Below are 20,386 nucleotides of genomic sequence, written 5' to 3' on the forward strand. Positions count from 1 at the left end.
TTTTGCATGAATTTCCTTCTTTCGCGAACGAGTTCCTTAAGAAGTTCACCTTACAGAGATCTACTTAATAAGCTACTTAATGCTTAAGAAGTAGTCGAACTCGGGTAGTGCTAATTGCCAGTCGTGAATAGATGATTCTTAACCTATAAAAGTTATTCGCCTGCACCGTTGATCTCGAATGAAATCTTCTTTAAGTTGGAAACTGTGAGGCTTGTATTCCACTACTTCATCCTCGCTAACAGAGAAAGTATTAAACGCGAGAAAAACTTTTTTCCTAAGTAGGTAAACATAAATTTATGCAGGCTGTTTCGTTTACCTTGAATCGCTAAAGTCGTGTAAAAAAATTATATAAATGTGAGATGGTGTGACGTCAGGGAAGGACGTGGCTGATTGTTTATAAACGTTGTCAAGATATGTTAATGTTGTCAAGAAGTGTTGTGAGCGTTACCAAGGTTTGTTAAGGGAAAAATGAGCGTGGTAATGCTGTCAGAGTTGAATTAATCGTGGTCGAGAGAAGTTCATCGTGTTATTGTGACGTAGAATTAGTGAGAAACGAATTCGTGAAACGCGATATTTTATTCGATTTTGTGAGAGTGCAACGATATTTTGTTTATCATACAGTTTTTTCTGTTAATTTATAATAACATTCCTACATAAATAATTTTATAAACTTGTCAGTATTGTATTATTATTACATGTTAGCCTATACATTAATTATGGTTTGTATTTTTGTTTGAATTATTTCAATTAACAAATACGCAGCCAAAGTTAAACACTTGATAAACGAGACATCAAATACAATGTTTATAGATTTCTATAGTTGTACTTTTCTTTCTTAAGTACAAGGTACATACCTATGGCTAGATGCATATAAATAACATTTATCTGATTTTATCCAGTTACTCGTTCTTGAAAGAAAACACCAAAAAGTACGAAATCAGTCGCTGTTTTCGCACGTTCGCAGGGAGACACGATCTCGAAGAAGCGCGCCAACGGAAGTCGTAAATTCCTGTTACGATTTGCTAATCGACGCCGCGAATCATTCGATCCCTTATTTCTTTTGGGACAATAAGGGTAGTTGAATTAAAGATAACGCTGCTACTAACAGGTTATTATATATTCTCACAAACCAACAACTTCGGTGTAACACAAAGTGAATATAACACTGTATAGTAAGTATAAATCACCATTTATTCTAACAACTTGTAGAGAAGATAGTTACGCTGGTGCGTGTGTATAAAATGAGTGAGTGACTGATCTTCGGGTGTAAACCCGATCGAAGGATGTTGACTGTTCGAAGGATAGAAAATCAGTGATGTTCGGAGACGATGCTGTGGCTAAGGAAAGCTAAGGATGGGTGTGTTTAGCGCACGGGACCATCGGATTTGTTGGTGACGATTTTGGCTAAGAGAGTGAGGGAAATAGACTTCGTTGTTAATTGGTTAAACGAATGTTGGTGGACTAGGAAGGGTCTTAGCCGCCCTCGATAGAAAGTGGTTAGTAGGAGGAAAGTTGCATCGTACGTTAGAAAAACTAACTTTCCCTCGTCAAGCCGTAGTAGACAATGGTCTTTGGAAATGATTCGGAAAACAGATGTTTGTTCGGTTTGAAGGACCTCGACTAGGAAATTCCTGAGATTTATGGAGGGTACTTGAGACTATTGAGGGTACGCAATAAGTATCCGAAGACATCTGGTTGCCATCTTGCCCGCGGTGTGTGGCCTGGTCTAGGTAGAGTGTTACGCGACACTCACAAACAGTCGCAAAACCAAGAAACGACCGTTGCGGACGAAAAATAATAATAAATTTATTTAGAAAAGGAGATTCATATTTCATTATTGGGAATGCAATGAAAAGAAGTCGTTTCATCGTTAGAGGTGTAATTAAACGATTTTCTAACGCGTGAAATGTAATAAATACTCCGCGACTTGGTCGTTCAGAAAAGTTGACCAAGCGAGAAAAGAGGAAAATCATTGATAGAATGAAAATTGACCATGTTACATTTTCCTCGGAGATCGTGGTAACAATTAACGAAGATTATAATAAGAACGTTTATTAAGAATAAAAATGTATTTGTCGCGTGTCATAATATGTCGGATATCGATGCCGAATTGCAAGGCGAAAGCAAAATTAGTCAGCAGAGAAAATTAAAGTTTTCCAGAGATTATGTTGCTAAGGGAAAAAGTTTTTTCAAACTGATTCTAAAGTGCAGATTCAAATATAATACGGAATTAGATCTGAAGAACGTATAAGGCGCTTCTATTCAGGATATAATGGATAAACACACTTATTTAAATATTTTGAAGGAAATGATTTCAAAAAGTGTACAAAATGAGAACTTGGGGAGAACCTTGTATCTCAAAAAAACAACAAGCCTAAGCACTATACAGTCTACAACGTAGATTGTAGATTTACCTAGATTTAAATCCCATCGAACATCTTTGTGCAAAATTGGGAAAACGTGTAAAAATGCACCACGTCATAAATAAAAACAAACTTAAACAATTTCTATTAACAGAATGGATTAAAATAAAATTAAAAGTCAGTATATTCAAGCAAAAGTAAAGAGTAAAGAACGACATACAAAATATCAGACTATAAAAATAGCTGTTATTGTACATTTTATTACTATCCTTTGTAACGTAAACAATTAAGATCCAATACGTATAATCTTGACGCGCAAGACGCATTTTTAGAAAGAAAGGAAAAGTTCTCTAATTTGGTAGTTATTAAACCAAGTCTAAATACTATTCACCGTTTGGCTATATTTTTGCTCCGTTGCTTGTACATTTACGAATTCCCCGTCGTTTTTCTTTCCGCCTGTTGACCAGAGACAACGATAAATTACACTATCTGTGCTTTATCTTCTTCTTGGCCGTTTACACGTTTATTCGTTGAATCTGCAGGTTTACGTTTAAAGCGGAAATAATAGTTGCGAGCAGCCAGAGAGTAGATAGAAATGGTTAGAAAACCGTAAGTAAGTTTCAGACTGCGTGACCGGCTGAACCATTCTGGACGATCCAGGGAAGGAATGCAGCCGGTGCTATTCTTCCTGTCGTTTATTGAAATGCTCTGCATGCTCTCACGCGGTATTCTTCGGCTACCTCGCTCTCCGCTCTGACAACGACCGGCTGAAGGGAAGAGAACGATGAAAACTGAGTCGAGAAAGTCGAATGGAATGGAATCGGAGGAGGAACTGTCGGGAACAGATGTAAAAGTTCAACGATTTGGTGTCTGTTAACGGACGGAATAGCTGAGCAAGAGCAAAAATATGCTTATCGCTAGATATTCATGCATGTTCTATCAAATTGTTACAATATTTTCAGTGGCAATAGTTCTGCTATTCGTTTTTCCGTGGTAAACATACCATCGTTGATTTTATATTAATTACGGCAATCATTACTAACGTACAAAGTGGCGATCGTAATATTTATGAAATTGCGCGTATAATATTATAATATTTTACTTAATTATATTTTCATCCGATCTTCAAAAAGTACTTGCCTTACAAAATTGCTTTTAGGAACTTTGTAATAGTTATTACTGCTTTTTGAACAAATTACTTTCATCTTTCGTGCATTAATTAATGGGCCGTTTATTTTTAAAGTGGTGTAAGTCCATTTCTTGAAAAAATTAAGAAAACGAAACGTTTACATATACTTTAGCGTAAACTTTTTATTTATACGCAATCCATAATTTATATGTTTAAAATATTCCCTCGTTTTAATCGATATAAATTTCGTTGATGAATGGTATCTCATAATCATTTATTTTAAAAGCGACGTAAGCTCATTTTGTATAATCTGTACCCTGACCAAACAGTCGAGGCACGAATAATCAAAAACAAATGATAGTTGTTAAAATGCGATTCAGTAATACATTTATTAAATTATTATTATTTACTTAAATCGTTTAAATATCGATTAGTAAATAAATAACGTTACTTTCTTTTCACGGTGTATAACTTCGCATTGATATCAGTATCTGATAGCGATACAAGTATGTTTACTGCAATCTAACGCGATAATATTATAATAATTTTGATTTATTTCGTTTTATTCTATTTATTTTCAACTATATAAAACATCAATTTTAAACGATTAAAATTTAATGAATTGTACAACTGATTAGTTTTAGGAAAAAGATATCGATCTAGTTGAATGTAGTCAAATCAAGTAGACCTTGTTAGGATCTTTCAATCGATGGAAGCGCAAACACTTTGATATTTCGAAACAAAGGGAAATGAACATACTCCAGTTTTCAAATAAATGCTTACTAGTTTATGCATTTCGTGCTTACTAGTATATAAAAATAGAAATGTTAATGACAAGTTAGTGTGATATTTGATATCATTTTCCGATAAACTAAACCACAGTCGTATACACAGGACTGTAAACTGCCTGATTCTGGAAACTGATCAATCGTTCCGTAAAGCATTTGAAAAATTTATTTGGTAAATTAGATGATAAATCAATGGAAGATTGAAATGGAACAAAACCAATCATTATAAAACCGTCAGTCCAAATTTCCACTTGCGACTGGTCGCGCGACTACGAAATCGATTGTCGAATTTGCTACAATTTCTATTCGCATGCGACTACAAAGTACATGGAATATGTAGGTGCTATACCCACGTGCAGAACGATCGTACGCGACTGAACGTCAGTTTGCTGGTAGAACGTGTGAGGAGTTCCAACTGAGGACGTTTTAATTTATAATACTATTAACTTATAGTGCTATATAATATTACAGAGAACGCGGTAACTAGCCAAATTCACATATATCAAACAAATTTCCACAGTTGGTTTTCTCGAAAACTAAGCCTTCTAAAGGATTACCTGCTACCCGCTTGAAATTGATAATTTAGAATAATATTATAATAATATATGATGCTATAATTTAGAATACCTTTAATATAAATAACTGTTATTAAATGTAGGTTTGGGGTTGATATTTAATAAATTCACGCAAATTGAATTTTACTTTCTATATTTCACCACCTCGTATAAAACGTCTGAACATACCGGATACACTTAGATAATTAACACGTGGTCGACTCCTAAGACAAAAGAGCGTCGTTAGGAGTCGTACCAACTTAGCTTGCAGCAACTAGCGATCATACCAACTTAACGTTTCTCAACAATAACTAATGTTGAAACAATGAACAATTTTCTACCACAATACTACACGTATGACTGTTTGTTAATTAAATTTTAATAATTTCAATAACTTGGTTAATTAAACTTTTCATAAAGGATGCCATGACAGACCGATTAATCTGTTAAAAATATATGGTTCCTTTAAAAAAAATAAAATTCATCTTTGTTCGATTCCCGAACATTTCTCACAACACGTTGACGAAGATTCAAAGTGTCACGAGGTTCACGACAAAGCCAGATGGTTGGCTATTTTTGCGAAATAGCTTTAATTTTCTACCATCTGCATAGCAATATGCGGCTTCGCAGTAATTTCGACAAATTGCATGCATTTTCAAATTTTCTGCTTTCGCCTTTATATGTTTCAATAACAAATAGCGTGTTGTAAATCTCACTATCGCGCAAACACGGTAAAACTCCATTTATAAAAGTATTTTCATAAAAATTTTGCAGATGGATAACTGAATATTTGGATCGTAATATAGTGTGATCTTTTTCCACATTCGTTACTTTTCTCTTTGATGCTACAGGACTTTAAGGAGGTCAAACTCGGAATTCTGAAAATGTAGATGTTTCGACCGTTCGAGGACAGACGCGATCGCGAGATAGCACGTCAACGAGAGTTGTAAGTTCCCGTTACGATTAAATAATCGACGCCACGAACTGATCGATTCCCTTATTTCGATTATGATAATAAGGGTAGTTCAATGAAATTCCACAGAATTAACACAAATAAATTAATGTTTATTTCAACAACTTATTAACTAGAAAGACATAAATGGAACAAAAAGGAAAATGTAACTGCGTTTTGGTTGATAAGTAATGCGCGATATATGAGATGTGTTGACGGTTCGACTTCTCGAAAAGTTCTGAACGCCTTTCGATTTTTTTCGTTTTTTCTGGAAGGCGACCCCTACTACGTTCGGATCACGCCACATTCTTTTACGCGAGGTAAAATAACGGCCACGAGTTGACGTTTCTGGAAGTCGCCCTGCTTAATGAACCATGCGCTTGCCACTACAATGTTTGTTTGCCGGGCAGACGCGACGATCCGTCTGCGACATTATAGTGCCGCGATCGACAGTTAAGAATATGACCTATGGTAAGCCGCATGGCGTAACAGTAGAATTATTATAATTTTGTCGTTTGCTCAACGTAGCCTGTATATAATCTGCGATGAGATTTAACGTGCCAAGTGTATATTTGAATTGCGGCGAATTTCACTTTGATACTTTTGATAATTTCAGAATTGTAGCTTACTGAATATACACCTTGTTTGCACACGAGTTAGACAAAATAATGAAAACACCGTTTACATGACATATATATGATGTATAAGATTCGTCCCCGTTATTTTGTACAACACCTGTATATTCCTCGATAATTTATTTATAACATTATATTACCATATTTTGCAGCTTAGGAATACAAATTTCATCGATCACTCTGCACCAGTAATGGCGCGAACATATGCCTAATTTGCTGAAGCGAAAAAGTAAAGATTGTTATTAACGATGTCAGATATTGACGTTAGATTGATATTACTTCCGACAGGAAATACTTCTTACCCCGCTTGGAACGCACTTTTCGCGTCCACAATGATGATACTAATAGTCTGTTAGAAACTTTGGCGTCGGATATTTTTCCATTTTCCATGCATCTTACAATAACAAACGTTATCGACATCTTATATTACCCTCAGATTAGTAATATCTTTAAAATTTTTAACAAATAATACTTGACTAATATTTGACCACCTGAACGATTAATATCGAATACCTGCATTGATGCTTGAAAGACTATCAATAATAATAATAGTAATAATAGCATGTATTTTCTTATTTTTATGACGAGCGACATGTTCGATTATTTTTCTGAATTTGAATATATTTTCGAAAGCGTAGTATCTAATACACAATGCAATTCAAATTGCAGCAGAAACAAAAGCTATGCGGAAAAACGGCAGAAATGTGTAGAATAATGGAGATATTTAGATTGCTTCGCATATACATATATTGCAGAGTTAAAATGCTAAATTTTTTACAGCAGTAAAGCAGTAGTTTGCATTCACTTACCCCTGGTAATTTAATGTTCTCAAGCCCTGGGAAAATAGAAACCAGAAAAGCAGGTTTTGAACTTGAAACTCGATTTCAAGACTCGAGGAAACTCTGCTTCATTCCCTTTGATCGTTACACCAGTGATTTTCTAAATAAATTAGGTCTTCCGGTTCAGTTATAATGAGCTTACTCTTCTATGATAACCCTGCCGGTTACGTGCAGAAATAAATGATGAAGTTGTGAACAATTGGTCCTTGAACCGCCCAAACTTTACAGAAATTTCAGTGGATTCTTTTTTATTCTTCAACTTGCGTGGTTGCCTTCGATTCTCGCAGAAGACTAAGGAGTACTTTCTGCATAGGTGGAACTAATTTGTTCCAAAAAATATGCACATATCGTTTATGTTTGCTAGAGGCTCGTGGAGGGAGTTTGTTCCGCGTAACTTTCCCGCTATGTGGGAGACCGGCAACTCCGAGCTTGAATACGACATTTTCCTGCTTTGCAAAATTGTGTACGTGCCTCGCTATTGACCCTCTTGGGCCCAAACGGCTGACGCCAGTGCTTCACTCGAAAAGCAAACATTTTCCTCTAAAAGCGGAACAGATAAATTATGAATAAACTATGAACTCATGCTGAAAGACGAGTATACCGCGGAATTATAAAACAGCCTTTAATATTAACGTATGTTCGGATATAATGAGATAAAAAGAGAATTACACATCGCATTGTTTTTAACTTACACTTGGCATTCATACATTTAACACTATTCTGTCTATCTCCAAACTAACGAATACGTATATGTTTTTGTTATGACCACACACATCCGTCGACAACGACGAACTTGCCACACAGCGTTTGTGCATCTTCTTCAATAAAAGATATTTCTGAAAAGTATTTCCACAACTAATCATTCTTTTACCATTGTACCACAATGCTTTATCACGTAGAACGACGACAGGAATCCATGTATGTAAAAGAATATGCATTTCTATTAAAAAATAATGCAATTGTTGTTGCACATGCAGCATTGCACTTCTAGAGAAAATATGGTCCTACGAATGTAGTAGCCATCCATCTTGCTCCTTTGACATTTTTGTGTAACTGTATTGGTAACGGAGTTATAACCTGAAGCAATTGCGTAGTTATTTTATTGTGTTAAATATCGTGACTTGCAAATAAAAGAAAATCCATTATAACGTATGTAGTTAATGCAATTAAAAATGTTAATATTTCTTTAGTGCTATGTAAGTAGAAGATACTCCTACATATTATTATTTTACTAAACAAATATGATACAGGATGCTTTTCGTTATTGTTATGTAGTTAAAGTAACTTTAACCGTAAAATTTTCTTTATTATTTGTGTACTCTCCCGACCTAGTTCCATCGGATTTTCATCTTTCCCGGTCGATACAGTACACGTTTGAAGGAACGCACTGTCCAAGTGTCGAAAAAGTGGAAAAATTTGTTGACAGGTGAATTATTTTCAAAGATAAATCATTTGATCATCGCGGTATCCACTTCTTACCAGAGCAATGGTCGTGGAAAATTAAGAAAACTATTTTGATTCAGGTAAGATTCAGTAAGCATGAGTTTTACACCGAAAAGTCTCTCGAAACTAATTCATACTCGTAATAACTGTCAGTAACGCGTTGTAGATGGCGGTTAAAAGGGTAATGGATTTCTTTGCAGGTTCCTTTAGAATTCTCCCGGTTATTAAATCAAGGTCAGGAGATTGCTTGGGGTTGAGGGATTTGCATATTATCTGTTTTACTTCAGCAACGGTAAACAGCCTGATACGAGTCAAGAGTTCAAGCAGTGTCTCCGGCTCTTCTTTCAATTGTTCGACTATGGATGTGTCCGCGCCGTTTATCGGACGGAAGACCCTTTCGAGATACTTGGCAAATGTTGCTGCGTTTTCTTTGTTCGTCCTAGTCCATTCTGCATTTTCCGCTTTAATCGGTAGAACTGATCTCGTTGATTGCCCTACTTTTCTAATGACTCGCTAAAGTGAGTAATCTGCGTCTTCAAACGGTGTCAAGTTTTCCGGACATTCTTTCATGAAACGTTCACTTCTTTCCTTAGAAGCTCTTTCTGGTGCAAGTTTGCATATGCCTGTCTGCACTAGAGTATTAAATTGTTCTACCGTGTCATCTATATCTTTCTCTGTTTGTGACCAAATATTCAGTTGAATTGATACGTCGGCGATCTCGCGCAACTTATTTCACAGTCTGTTTTAGCGTTGCAAGGTGTAGGTGGTCTTTTGCCGGTGCCCAGAATGCGTTAGTCGTTGTAGGATGGTTGGAAATCATGCGTGAAATCGGAATGTTACTACAGTGAAAATCTGCAAACGAACTTGATGCGTGGTAAGTAGCTGCTACTCGATCCTGTTCGAGAATCGGTCGGACCTGGCAGTGAATCAGAGTTTTCCTAGATATACCTGACGTAGAATCGAGTACTTTCTGGGTTTGTAGATGGGAGATCAAGCTATTTGAACGAAGATTACGAGAAGACGCTATTTTCGAGTTAAGAATTTAGCTCGACATTCTATGCGTGCCATAAAGCAGAGTTGTTGGGGGAAAATTTAGAAAACGGAAGCAAAACGAAAGAAAGAAGAATGCTGATGATATGCTACGTAACTGATGATTAGGTAGGATCAAGGGTATCGAAAACGATTCGTCAATTATAGTTATCAAACCATATCCCCAACGGAACGTCAATTTGAAAAGCTTTGTTTCTAATCAGATGTCAAAGTGTAAAAAACGCTGACTTCAAGTACCTACGTACGATCTATTATTGTCATTGTATTACTCGGACAATGTGTCAGTTTATCGATGTAAAATACGTACGTGTATAGTCCAAGTCGCGTCAATTGCTTCTATATACAGCGTGTCCTATTTTAACCTACTACTATAAATATTACGTAAAATAAACTAAGCAGGGGGAAATATTTTTAGCGACTTGCGAAAATTCGAAAATAACGTACAGATAAAAGTTTGTTGGGTGCAGTTGTTCAAGTTCAAGGTATTTGCAACGCTACAATATCTCTGAAAAGTAAAACACGTTGAGACTCGAAAGTCATATTCTTCACGCATGTTTGACGGGCTCTCTCTAGAAAAAAATGTACATTTTATACGCGCACACTAACAAACAATTGAAAAGTATCGTATCAAAATTCGTCTTGTCCATTTTCGATAAATCTTGAGACACATATTGCAATTTGCTTCCTTGGCACTTCTGATTTTGCTGTATCAAAGACCAGTCTGGAAACTAATTTAAACGTTGCTTTAATTTAACCATATTTAAAAATTTTTTTAAATCTTACTTTAAAGTAAAACTAGCTAAATATTAAGGTGAATCCTCTCAGTTTATATTAATGTCGAACATTAACTGATATTTAGTGTCGAAAAGGAATATGTGTTTTTGTCGACTTTTTAAATTATTTATATGTTATTTATTATTTGAGTTTTTTTTTGTTTCAACTTAGATAGATTGATAATGATTTAGTAATTAATTCTTCTTTGTCAGTTACTTCAGAATTCAGAATATTCATTTTTTCGGAATTGTTTTATTATTAAAACTGCGTCGCGTCCAAGAGTCAAAAGTTTCCCCGTACAACAACGTACCATTAATATTTAAAAAACTGTAAAAATAATATTTTCCAAACTTTAGTATAATATCTTCAAATACTGTTAGCATTCTGGTTTGCTAACAATATATCCAAATTTTTACTTTTAATATTCAAAAACTAAAATCCACAAATATCTCTAACTAGTTTAGATTGGACATGGCCAGTTTTTAAACTACACCCTTCGATTCAGAAATAGATGCTTCAGAGATAGACACTTCAGACGCCGAAATTACCGATATTATATATTTTACATTACTGTTATTTAAAAACGATGAAATGAGAGGTAAAAAGATTCTTCTAGCCATTTTACAGAACATTAGTTTTTTAGCAAGTTTGTAAAAACGATTTTGCTGTAATTAATCAAAAGGCCATTTTTGCAGCGGCTTACTACGAGGATTACGTGTTAAAACTTTCAATTATGAAGGTGAATATCTTCATTTTATCGTGTATAGTGTAGATATATACTAAATAACGTATCGTCAAAGTTTCAAAGAAATTGTGAGAGAGTCAATATACAAATACCTTAACAGAAAGTCATGAAAGTAATTACATTATTTGATTAACACACCACGCCATGTGTATAAAATATTCGCAACTGCATTTTTGTAAATTACCGAAATGGCTAATTTGTATCAAAGATTGATATCGATAAATGAAACTAATTAGCTAAATAACTAAGCATTTGAAACATTGTATAAGAAAGCGATTTTCCCGAGCAATATAAATATAATATGTCTAGGTTTCTTTTATATACAACGCTCAGTTTAAAAATAACTTAAAGAAAAAAACAACGGAAATAATCAAGCCATTGGTACGGTTTTTTCAAAGTTATCAATGGTATTTCGTATTTCCTATTTTGAGTTTTGTATTCTTATCACAAGTTTCACAGAATCTGAGAAAATCGAACGGAATAAAATCCAAGGCAAATGTAAAGTTCAGCAATTCCATATAACGGATAGAATCGTGGAATAGGAACAAAATCGATCTTCGTATGGAACGATAGCATACATCCGGCGACAAATTGTACATATTGAAACGAATTTCGAAGCTTTCCAACCGATACTCCTATTCAATACGAGAGTAAAATTCAGGAAATTTCAAATCTATTAAATATATAAACTTTGCATCAAATAACAAATAACATTATATTTGTCAGAGCGTAATTACATAATAAAATAAAACAAAAAAGGAAGAACATGCCAAGCAAATTGTTCCTTTTTCATTTATTCCAAACATTCAAAGATAACGCATCTCTATATTAAGCATCGAATTGATTAATCGAGGAACTATTTAAAAAGCATCCACGTCTAAATATAAAATTTCATATTCTAAAGTACTTTACGATAACATCGCACAGTACATTGCAAATGCACACAAACGCACAAAGTAACGTAAAGTATATTGTTTCAAGATACAATGGCAGTAAAAAAGAAGTATTGAATTTTTTACGTAGAATACTAAGAAAGAAATTAATATATACTACCTAATGAACATTTGTCCTTTTTAATTTTAAGGCTTATTTGATTGCAATAAAATGCTGTACGATAACGAGCTATTTGAAAATTTATAATACAATAGAATCCGTGTTACGTGAACGTGCAGTATATTTCCTATTACAATACTCTATGTAAAGGTAGTGTCTAGTTACTCGCTTTATAGGATTTATGACATAATTACGAGCAGAAACGTACTTAGAATAAATAAAAAAATTAAATTCAGGAGGCTGCAGTAATTTGATAAGTCTGATTGAACATGAAAAACGAAACACTAGAGAGAACATGGGGTAAATTTTTGCCGCATGAAGCAACAGAAGAAAATGAGAAACTAGGATCAAGCGGAAACGACGTGGATCAAGTCATTGCAATATTACAAAGAATACCAGGGTGCAACGATTGCGATTGCGATTACGATTGCGATAAGATAATCGAGCACATTCTTCCGGCAAAGTTACTTTACAAAATCTCCAAAACAACGGTCAAGAAGTGAGTAGTCAACGTGCAACCAGTGATAACAGTGGCGAAGATGTGCCATCTCGTTCCGAGGCGTTTAAAGCTTTGGAAAGGGAAGAAAAGATGGCTTAGATAGTTTGAGACCTAAAAGAAACGCGATTTTGAGCTGTCAAAATAATTTAGGATCATAGGTTTGACTTTCTTAATTTTGTTAAAAAGAAGAAGCAAACATCGGACGATATTGTCTTTTTGATTTTCTATCGTACGAATAAAATTATTTAGAAACAAATTATATCAATCTTATTTCGTTTTGTCTGAAATATTACATCAAACGAAGTGCTAACCGCTTGTCGTTCCGCTATGTGAAAATCCTCTTGCGTGAACGCTTTTGTCGCATTGGTTCATATGGTTCTACTGCAGTTCCTTTCGACGTGTGTACGACACCTGACTGTCAATAAAAAATATTGAAAACGTTACAAGTATCGACGATATACCGAACAAATAAAATACTATTTCGAGTAGTCAAACGATACACATAATCGTCGGTTCACCTAGTTTTTTTTATATATTAACACATCCGCTCCGATCGATATATATATATATCCCGCAACGAATCTTCTTTCTGGCCACCCCTTTTTTCGTGAAATTCCGCTATTTGCAGAGCTGATATTTCGTTTTGCCACATTTCTTAATAAAATAAACACTAATCGAGTATTTGTAGAGCAAGGTAACGTAATATAGAGAAAAGTTCTACGGTGTTGATATAAACAAACTTTATTATGTTGTAATATACTTTATAAATCTTTCAAATATGCAAGTAAAGTGCGGAATAAACATCGAAATGAGTACGAGGATAGTATCGTACCGATAAATTCGTAGAGAAATACAATATGGCCATTGAATCAAAATTGCTACGGGACATTGTTGCCCCGTGCCGCAAAGTCTGAATGTCGTTTGAAAAAACAACCGCAGTGTACGTGTTAATAATTACGGATAACTTAACTTTAAATTTTCATTTCATAACGCTGCAATATCTCGGGAAATAACTGGCAAAATCAGCCAGCGACAGTATAAAACATTTCGTTAAATGAAAAAGACAATTATATTCGTATGAGCTTCAATTGGAAATATATCGTCGAGTATGATCGAATGCTGTGTTTTTGCGAAGCGAGTTAAATGGTAAAATTTTGTACCGCAAACAAGTTAAAAAATATTATTTTCGCATGATCTTGAACGTTAAACATACTTATTTTCGAGTGTTCAGAAGAAATTTATTTTTTCTTTGTACCACTATTATTCTTTTTGTCGAAATACGTATGTTTCGAACGGAATTATACTTATTTTGTGACTGCAACTACGAAAGAGACAATGATAGTGAAAAATGGGTCCGATGATATTCTTTCTTCTTATTGGAATAACGAAGAAGGTGCGTTTCAAGTGCGTTATTCGTGTATTCAACGCGTAGAAGACAAATTAACGCAATATAAGTTTAAAAAATTTGTCTTTTTTATTGAAATAAATATCATATTTTATAGCGAAAATAAAGTTTTTTGAAACTTCTTTACGAATTTAAACGTTTGCATAATCAACTATTAACATATGAATATCTACTAACTTTATCGTATTTTACCGTTACGTTCATTGGAGTAAGAATCGTTTGCTTTTCTGGAAAAAAAATGGCACTAAATTAAGCGCAGTTACCCTACTTACCCAAAAATGTTTTGTTATTTCTTGGAAATTTGGAAAAGATCAATTAAGCAATTAATCGAACGAAAGAAAACTACGCTGAAGAGGATCTGCTGTATCTTTCACCAGAGATACAGCTGGGTAGTAGGCATTTTGTTTCAGAACAAAAGTAAGAAATGTTTGCAAATGTATGCAAATAGTAGAAGCAGCAGGTGTCAGAAGAAATCAGAAACAAGACCGTTATTAAAGATGCGCACAGAGGACGTAAAAAAGCTCGTTTACAGTTTTCACAACAACGCACTCGTTAAGGGAAAAAATGGCGACAGGTATTTTTGTACGTGCAAAGAGATTTAATCCAGACGGGCTTGGTGACTTTTCACATTATTTTCACAATTTTAGGAAAGGAAAACAGACAAATGGGCGGAGAAAGCATTATGGTTTCTGCCAGAGTTGAATACCGCGGAAAACGCGGAAAAGATTTATGAACAAATGACCGACTAGTAACAAGTAACATTCGTTTAATTGACGTATAAAAAAAATTCGCAACAACGATAACTAGAAAAAACGTTATATTTCAATAAAATAACGCAAATAATCGAAGAGAAGATGCTTTAAAGTGGTGGCTAATTTCAACATACCGCATCGTACTATATGGAATTTCCAATATCCGAATTAATGGAGAAACATAACTGCTCGGATGCGAGAATTTTCGCGTCTCTTTTTATGATTATTATTCCATGTTTCAAAATCAATAATACAAGAATAATTACAAAAATGCGATATAACTGTAATATTTTTTCAATTATTTATGGACTCTACAACGTTTTTACTGCTCAATCGAACTCCGTTTGTCTCTGAAACCATCTAAAGTCCAAGTCCTCTTTCTAATGCCATAAACGTTTCAAAATAAGAAGGCGTTTCATCTTCTTTCCTGCATCAGAACTTGAAATGTTAATAACGTCATTTATTCAAATTTCAATATCAATTTCAATATTTCTGGCGTCATTAATTACAGCTCTTCTAACGTTGTAGATTTTTACAATTTTTACAACACTTCCACGTCTTTTAAAAATTTGTCAAGCATCTTTTCTCTCCTGCCAACACCTCATACAACACATTTTCTCTTTCACGTAATTAGACACAGGATATTAACTTCGTGCTAAAGTAATAGGAAAGCAATATGTAATTATAAAAAGGGCATGTAATGCTAAAGAGCATGAGCGAAAGGTATTGTTCCGTTAATATAACAGAACTTTCGGATAATGAAACGTTCGGGTAGTAAAATTTTCGGATAATAGATCACTGAATACTGCAGGTTCCTATAAGAAAGGAAGGCAATTTGAAAGAGCTATAGATATGAAAATTTATGTTAAACACAGATGTGTTTAAATTTGATACAAGCGTACTGTAATATTACGTAAAACGTTTTCAAAAAGTGCATAAACGTTTTATCTAAACAAGATACAGACGCTTACACAAGACCAGTCGATGATATCTTTCATGGGATGATCCAATGCTTTAAAGCTTTATTGAAACGGAGTTATACAGTGCAGAGCGATATAATAACTGATCGCCTTTAATATATCCGTTATTTTTAAAGGAGAGAAACTGTCCTTGCAAAAGTTGTATGGTATGGAGAGGACCATGACGTGGCGATAATCATCTTTCTACAGATGAAGCATTCGCGGAGATTTTAAGATCACTTTTATTTTTCTAAGTGGCTTACTGTACTTTTTATCTTCGGTATAATGTAAACAATGTTTAAACGTCGATTTCCACGGCCTCTCATATAAAGCCGCTCGATAACAAATAAGGACACAAAAAGCGAACTTGACGTCTGACGTTGCAAGAGATATTCAAAGTGGTGTCTGTTTGCGTCGGTGTAACATTGGAATTATTGGATAACTGGTCTGTGTGTTTCCGGATTCAATGTACGAGTGATACGATATCAACACGATACGATGGTCCGACCGATGCAAAACATTCATTCCTATACTCTTCCGTCTATTGTCGAACAACCTTGAATTACAGGTCGTTGAAATCGTCTGAACATCGCTCGTTTTACCGAGGATAAAACTGTTTAAAAAGATAGAGGAGATTTTGAAATTAAAACCCTTCGCTTACAAAGAAAATTATTCTTCTCTATATCATACAACTTTCATTTTAGGAAAATTCACAATTTCACAGTGGTTTCAAATCGCTAAACGTGACCAAGACATGAAAAATGGATTTTTCGTTAGAGGCATCTTAATCGTTAGGTACTTTGACGTTGACGATTCGTTTGGGTACTCCGATAATGTGCCAATGGAAAAACCACAGAAAGTTTTATTACTCGTATCTGCGCAATGGTCGCAGATAAAAGATCGCCGCCTTCATTCGTCACACAGTTTTCACGTGCGCAAGTACGATGTCAAAGAACAAAATGCTAAGTATATAACTTCAACGACAGTTAATTAATGTCAATTCTGCAAGGTGGATACGGTTTGCAGAAGTAAGTGGAATAATTAATTGGTTAGTTTGTACGATTGTCAAATTCATTATAATAAATGAGGGGTAACACTCTACGCACAAATATCGAAGAAGCAGAGTAAATTGTTGCGTATTCCACAATATCAGGCTAAAAATCTTATTCAGATTAGTAGTTGACGCTACTATCTTTCAGTATTTGCAAAAATTAACTGCCACTGTGTGCCACTCTGGTCGTACGATCATTTTTTATGATGGCAGGGTGATCACGCTATTAGTTTCAAGCGTATTTTCTTGAAGACTGCGAAAAATGCAAGAAAATTTGTCAAGTGAATATCGTATGGTTTTGGATAGCATTATTATTAATTTCGATATTTAACACTAATATATTTATTTATCTATTAATATTTTTTATGCTGATACATATGACAAAATGTATTTCCTACAAACAGGTATTGAAAGACATTTATTTATTTTTAAAATATATTTTTTTTAATTATTTGAACATATAACTATTTTTATTTCAAATAAACTCAATTTTCCAGAATCGATCGTCTGATTTAGCATAAGGATTTACATTAATACTTATATATATATATAACTTATATATATATATAAGTATATATACTTATATATACTTATATATATATACTTATATATATATATAAGTATTAATATATATATATATATATGTGTGTATATATATATTAATGTATATATATATATATATATGTATATATATATATATATATATTAATGTATATATATATATATGTGTGTATATATATATATATATATATATATATATATACACACATATATATATATATATATATATATATATATACACACATATATATATATATATATATATATATATATACACACATATATATATATATATATATATATATATATACACACATATATATATATATATATATATATATATATACACACATATATATATATATATATATATATATATATACACACATATATATATATATATATATATATATATATACACACATATATATATATATATATATATATATATATACACACATATATATATATATATATATATATATATATATATATATATATATATATATATATATATATATATATATATATATACACACATATATATACATATAAATTGTGTAGAAATTATTACTTGAAAATTGTTTTATAAGAAGAGTTCATAATAGTAATGATCTCACTTGTTCATAATTTTTAATGCATTCTCTAATGCATTCCTACTATGGAGAGGTTTATATAAACCTCAAGATCATAGGCACAACCTACTACCTCAGAAGTTGTTCTACCCACATATTTTGAATTCATTGTAATATATTTCAATATCCTTGGAGAAAAATAAAACTAATTTGATATAAATACTGGCACATAATGTTTTTTATAATGTATATTAAGAATGACATCAATATTAAAAATTCTATTAGTAAGGGGGCCTAAAACGATGTCCTTTCATCTCCGACATATACATACATATATGCAAGGAGATACTTTACTGCTGATAGAAAATCAGATTCCGATATTTTTTTAATATCATTTGTTCCACTGCAATTTGTATCTGCGGTATCAGCGATCGTTGTATAGGAAACTTTGTAGGCCAATAAAAGTTCAATTTCTGCATGAAAATACATAAGCAACGATGAATAAAGTAGCGTATATCGAGAAACAAGTACAGGAATTTGCAGCATTTGACACAGTTATAGATGGGAAGGAGATTTTTATCTATAATAAGGTTCCCGGTAAGCGGCTGTGTATTCGGGTCAATCTTCACAACTACTCGACGAATTTTGACGTGGTTTTCGCCATTTTAAAGAGTACTTTTCGAACAAGCTTCAGTTATGTGACTACTGTGTGACCGTAAAGGGTTGAGTAGAAATCGAAAATAGAAAGAAGAAGCTTCTCTGCGATCGTGTTCTTTTTATAATCGCTGCTACGATACAGCGAGGAAATATGGCCCTCCTCCAAGCAGAGCCAATAGAAATTCACGAAATCGTCAGCCACGTTATTTTTAAAAAAGATTATTTAAGTACATATCAGCTAGTATCGTACAAACCTGAGTCAGTGTTGCCAATTTAGATGTTTGACATTTAAACCTACGTGACTTTAGTTACCTTTGGATGCAAGTAGAAGCTATTCGGACGTTAAATGTAAATTTACGCGTTTCGATATAATTTCGAATGTTTTTAAACTTTACAAAGTTTCGAGTAGAACGCATTTTTGCAAGCCTCCAAGCAACGTTTGATTTTTAACCTACCACGGAACGAAAGGCAGGATTATCGTACCATCATGCGTGTATGTGTGATTTCGTGAACAGGAAAATCAATTCAATTTGTTTCAGCGATCGCCGATTGTCGATCGCTCGTGGCGATAAATGCTATTTAGCTGTTAACCGATGAAAGAACTTTGATTCTCGATCAATTCAATTACTCGATCAAAAATTTTCATCAATTACTCTTGCAACAAATACCAGATCAAAGGAACTTTGAAAACCAGGTTTCAAGAGTTTTCTACTTTCTGAAAGACCTCTCGTTGTTTTGCTAAATTTAACAGCCACGTCTCTTTCTTCTCACATCATCGCCGCTAATTACCACCGCTAATATCGTTAACAAATGCGAATTGGCCTGAAAATTGTTCTACAATTCGCGTATAAGGTACTAATTAATACTCGAAACTGCGCACAAGTTCTTAGATTAATCGTGATGTAATCAAAGAGCACAACGTTTTTAAATCATAATTCCGCATAATTCCTATTTGCATATGAAGTGCATATAAAATATGATGACGAGAAGGAGAATGCACGAATATAAAATATAAAACGGAATATTTTGTTGGATTTTACAAATAAATTCTCATCATTGTATATGAAAATTTTGTAAAGTGTGAAATTGGAAATACATATAGGCGTACGTGTTTGGTTAGTAATTAAAATAAATGGTTTTAATCCCGTTTTTTGCAAAATAAAATACCATCCAAATGCAATCTATAACTCGTTAAATTATAACTTTGTTTAATTTTACATGTTATCTTATTTGAATGCAAATATATTACTGCTATATGTTGAATGATCCTGACGAGAATGTGATTGAAACCAATATCTTATTCAAGAAGTTATGTTAGTTTTACAACTTAAAGGAACGATTGTAAATAAGATTAATTGTGAAAGCAAATAGCAGAAATAATATATAATATAGTATATACATCGACAAAGGAAAGTACAATAACAATATACAAAACACGAGATACGTGTTTAAGTAAATTTTCATGAAATATCTTTTCCTAAAAAATATTGAAGAAAAGAAAAGTCGATTTTAGTCAATCAAATTACGAAAAGTTTAAATGAGAAATAACAAAGACAATAACATAGATTAATTACGTTATGTATTTTTAAAGGAAAGTAATAA

At 33.3% G+C, this 20,386-nt stretch overlaps 2 long non-coding RNA genes across 2 annotated transcripts in view; one reads left to right on the top strand and one right to left on the bottom strand.

Annotated features, from left to right (window-relative positions):
- LOC112213281 overlaps nt 1–20,386 on the bottom strand; it is a 136,500-nt gene that overhangs the window by 85,833 nt on the left and 30,281 nt on the right. The gene's annotated exons all lie outside the window — the stretch shown is intronic.
- Nucleotides 955–19,072, top strand: LOC117151987. Its single transcript, XR_004462182.1, has 3 exons — nt 955–1,153; nt 1,247–1,249; nt 19,062–19,072. It is a non-coding gene; the product is annotated as an uncharacterized LOC117151987 (long non-coding RNA).

This window comes from Bombus impatiens, unplaced genomic scaffold, assembly GCF_000188095.3.
Source record: "Bombus impatiens unplaced genomic scaffold, BIMP_2.2 scf_0577, whole genome shotgun sequence".
Classification (NCBI taxonomy): domain Eukaryota; kingdom Metazoa; phylum Arthropoda; class Insecta; order Hymenoptera; family Apidae; genus Bombus; species Bombus impatiens.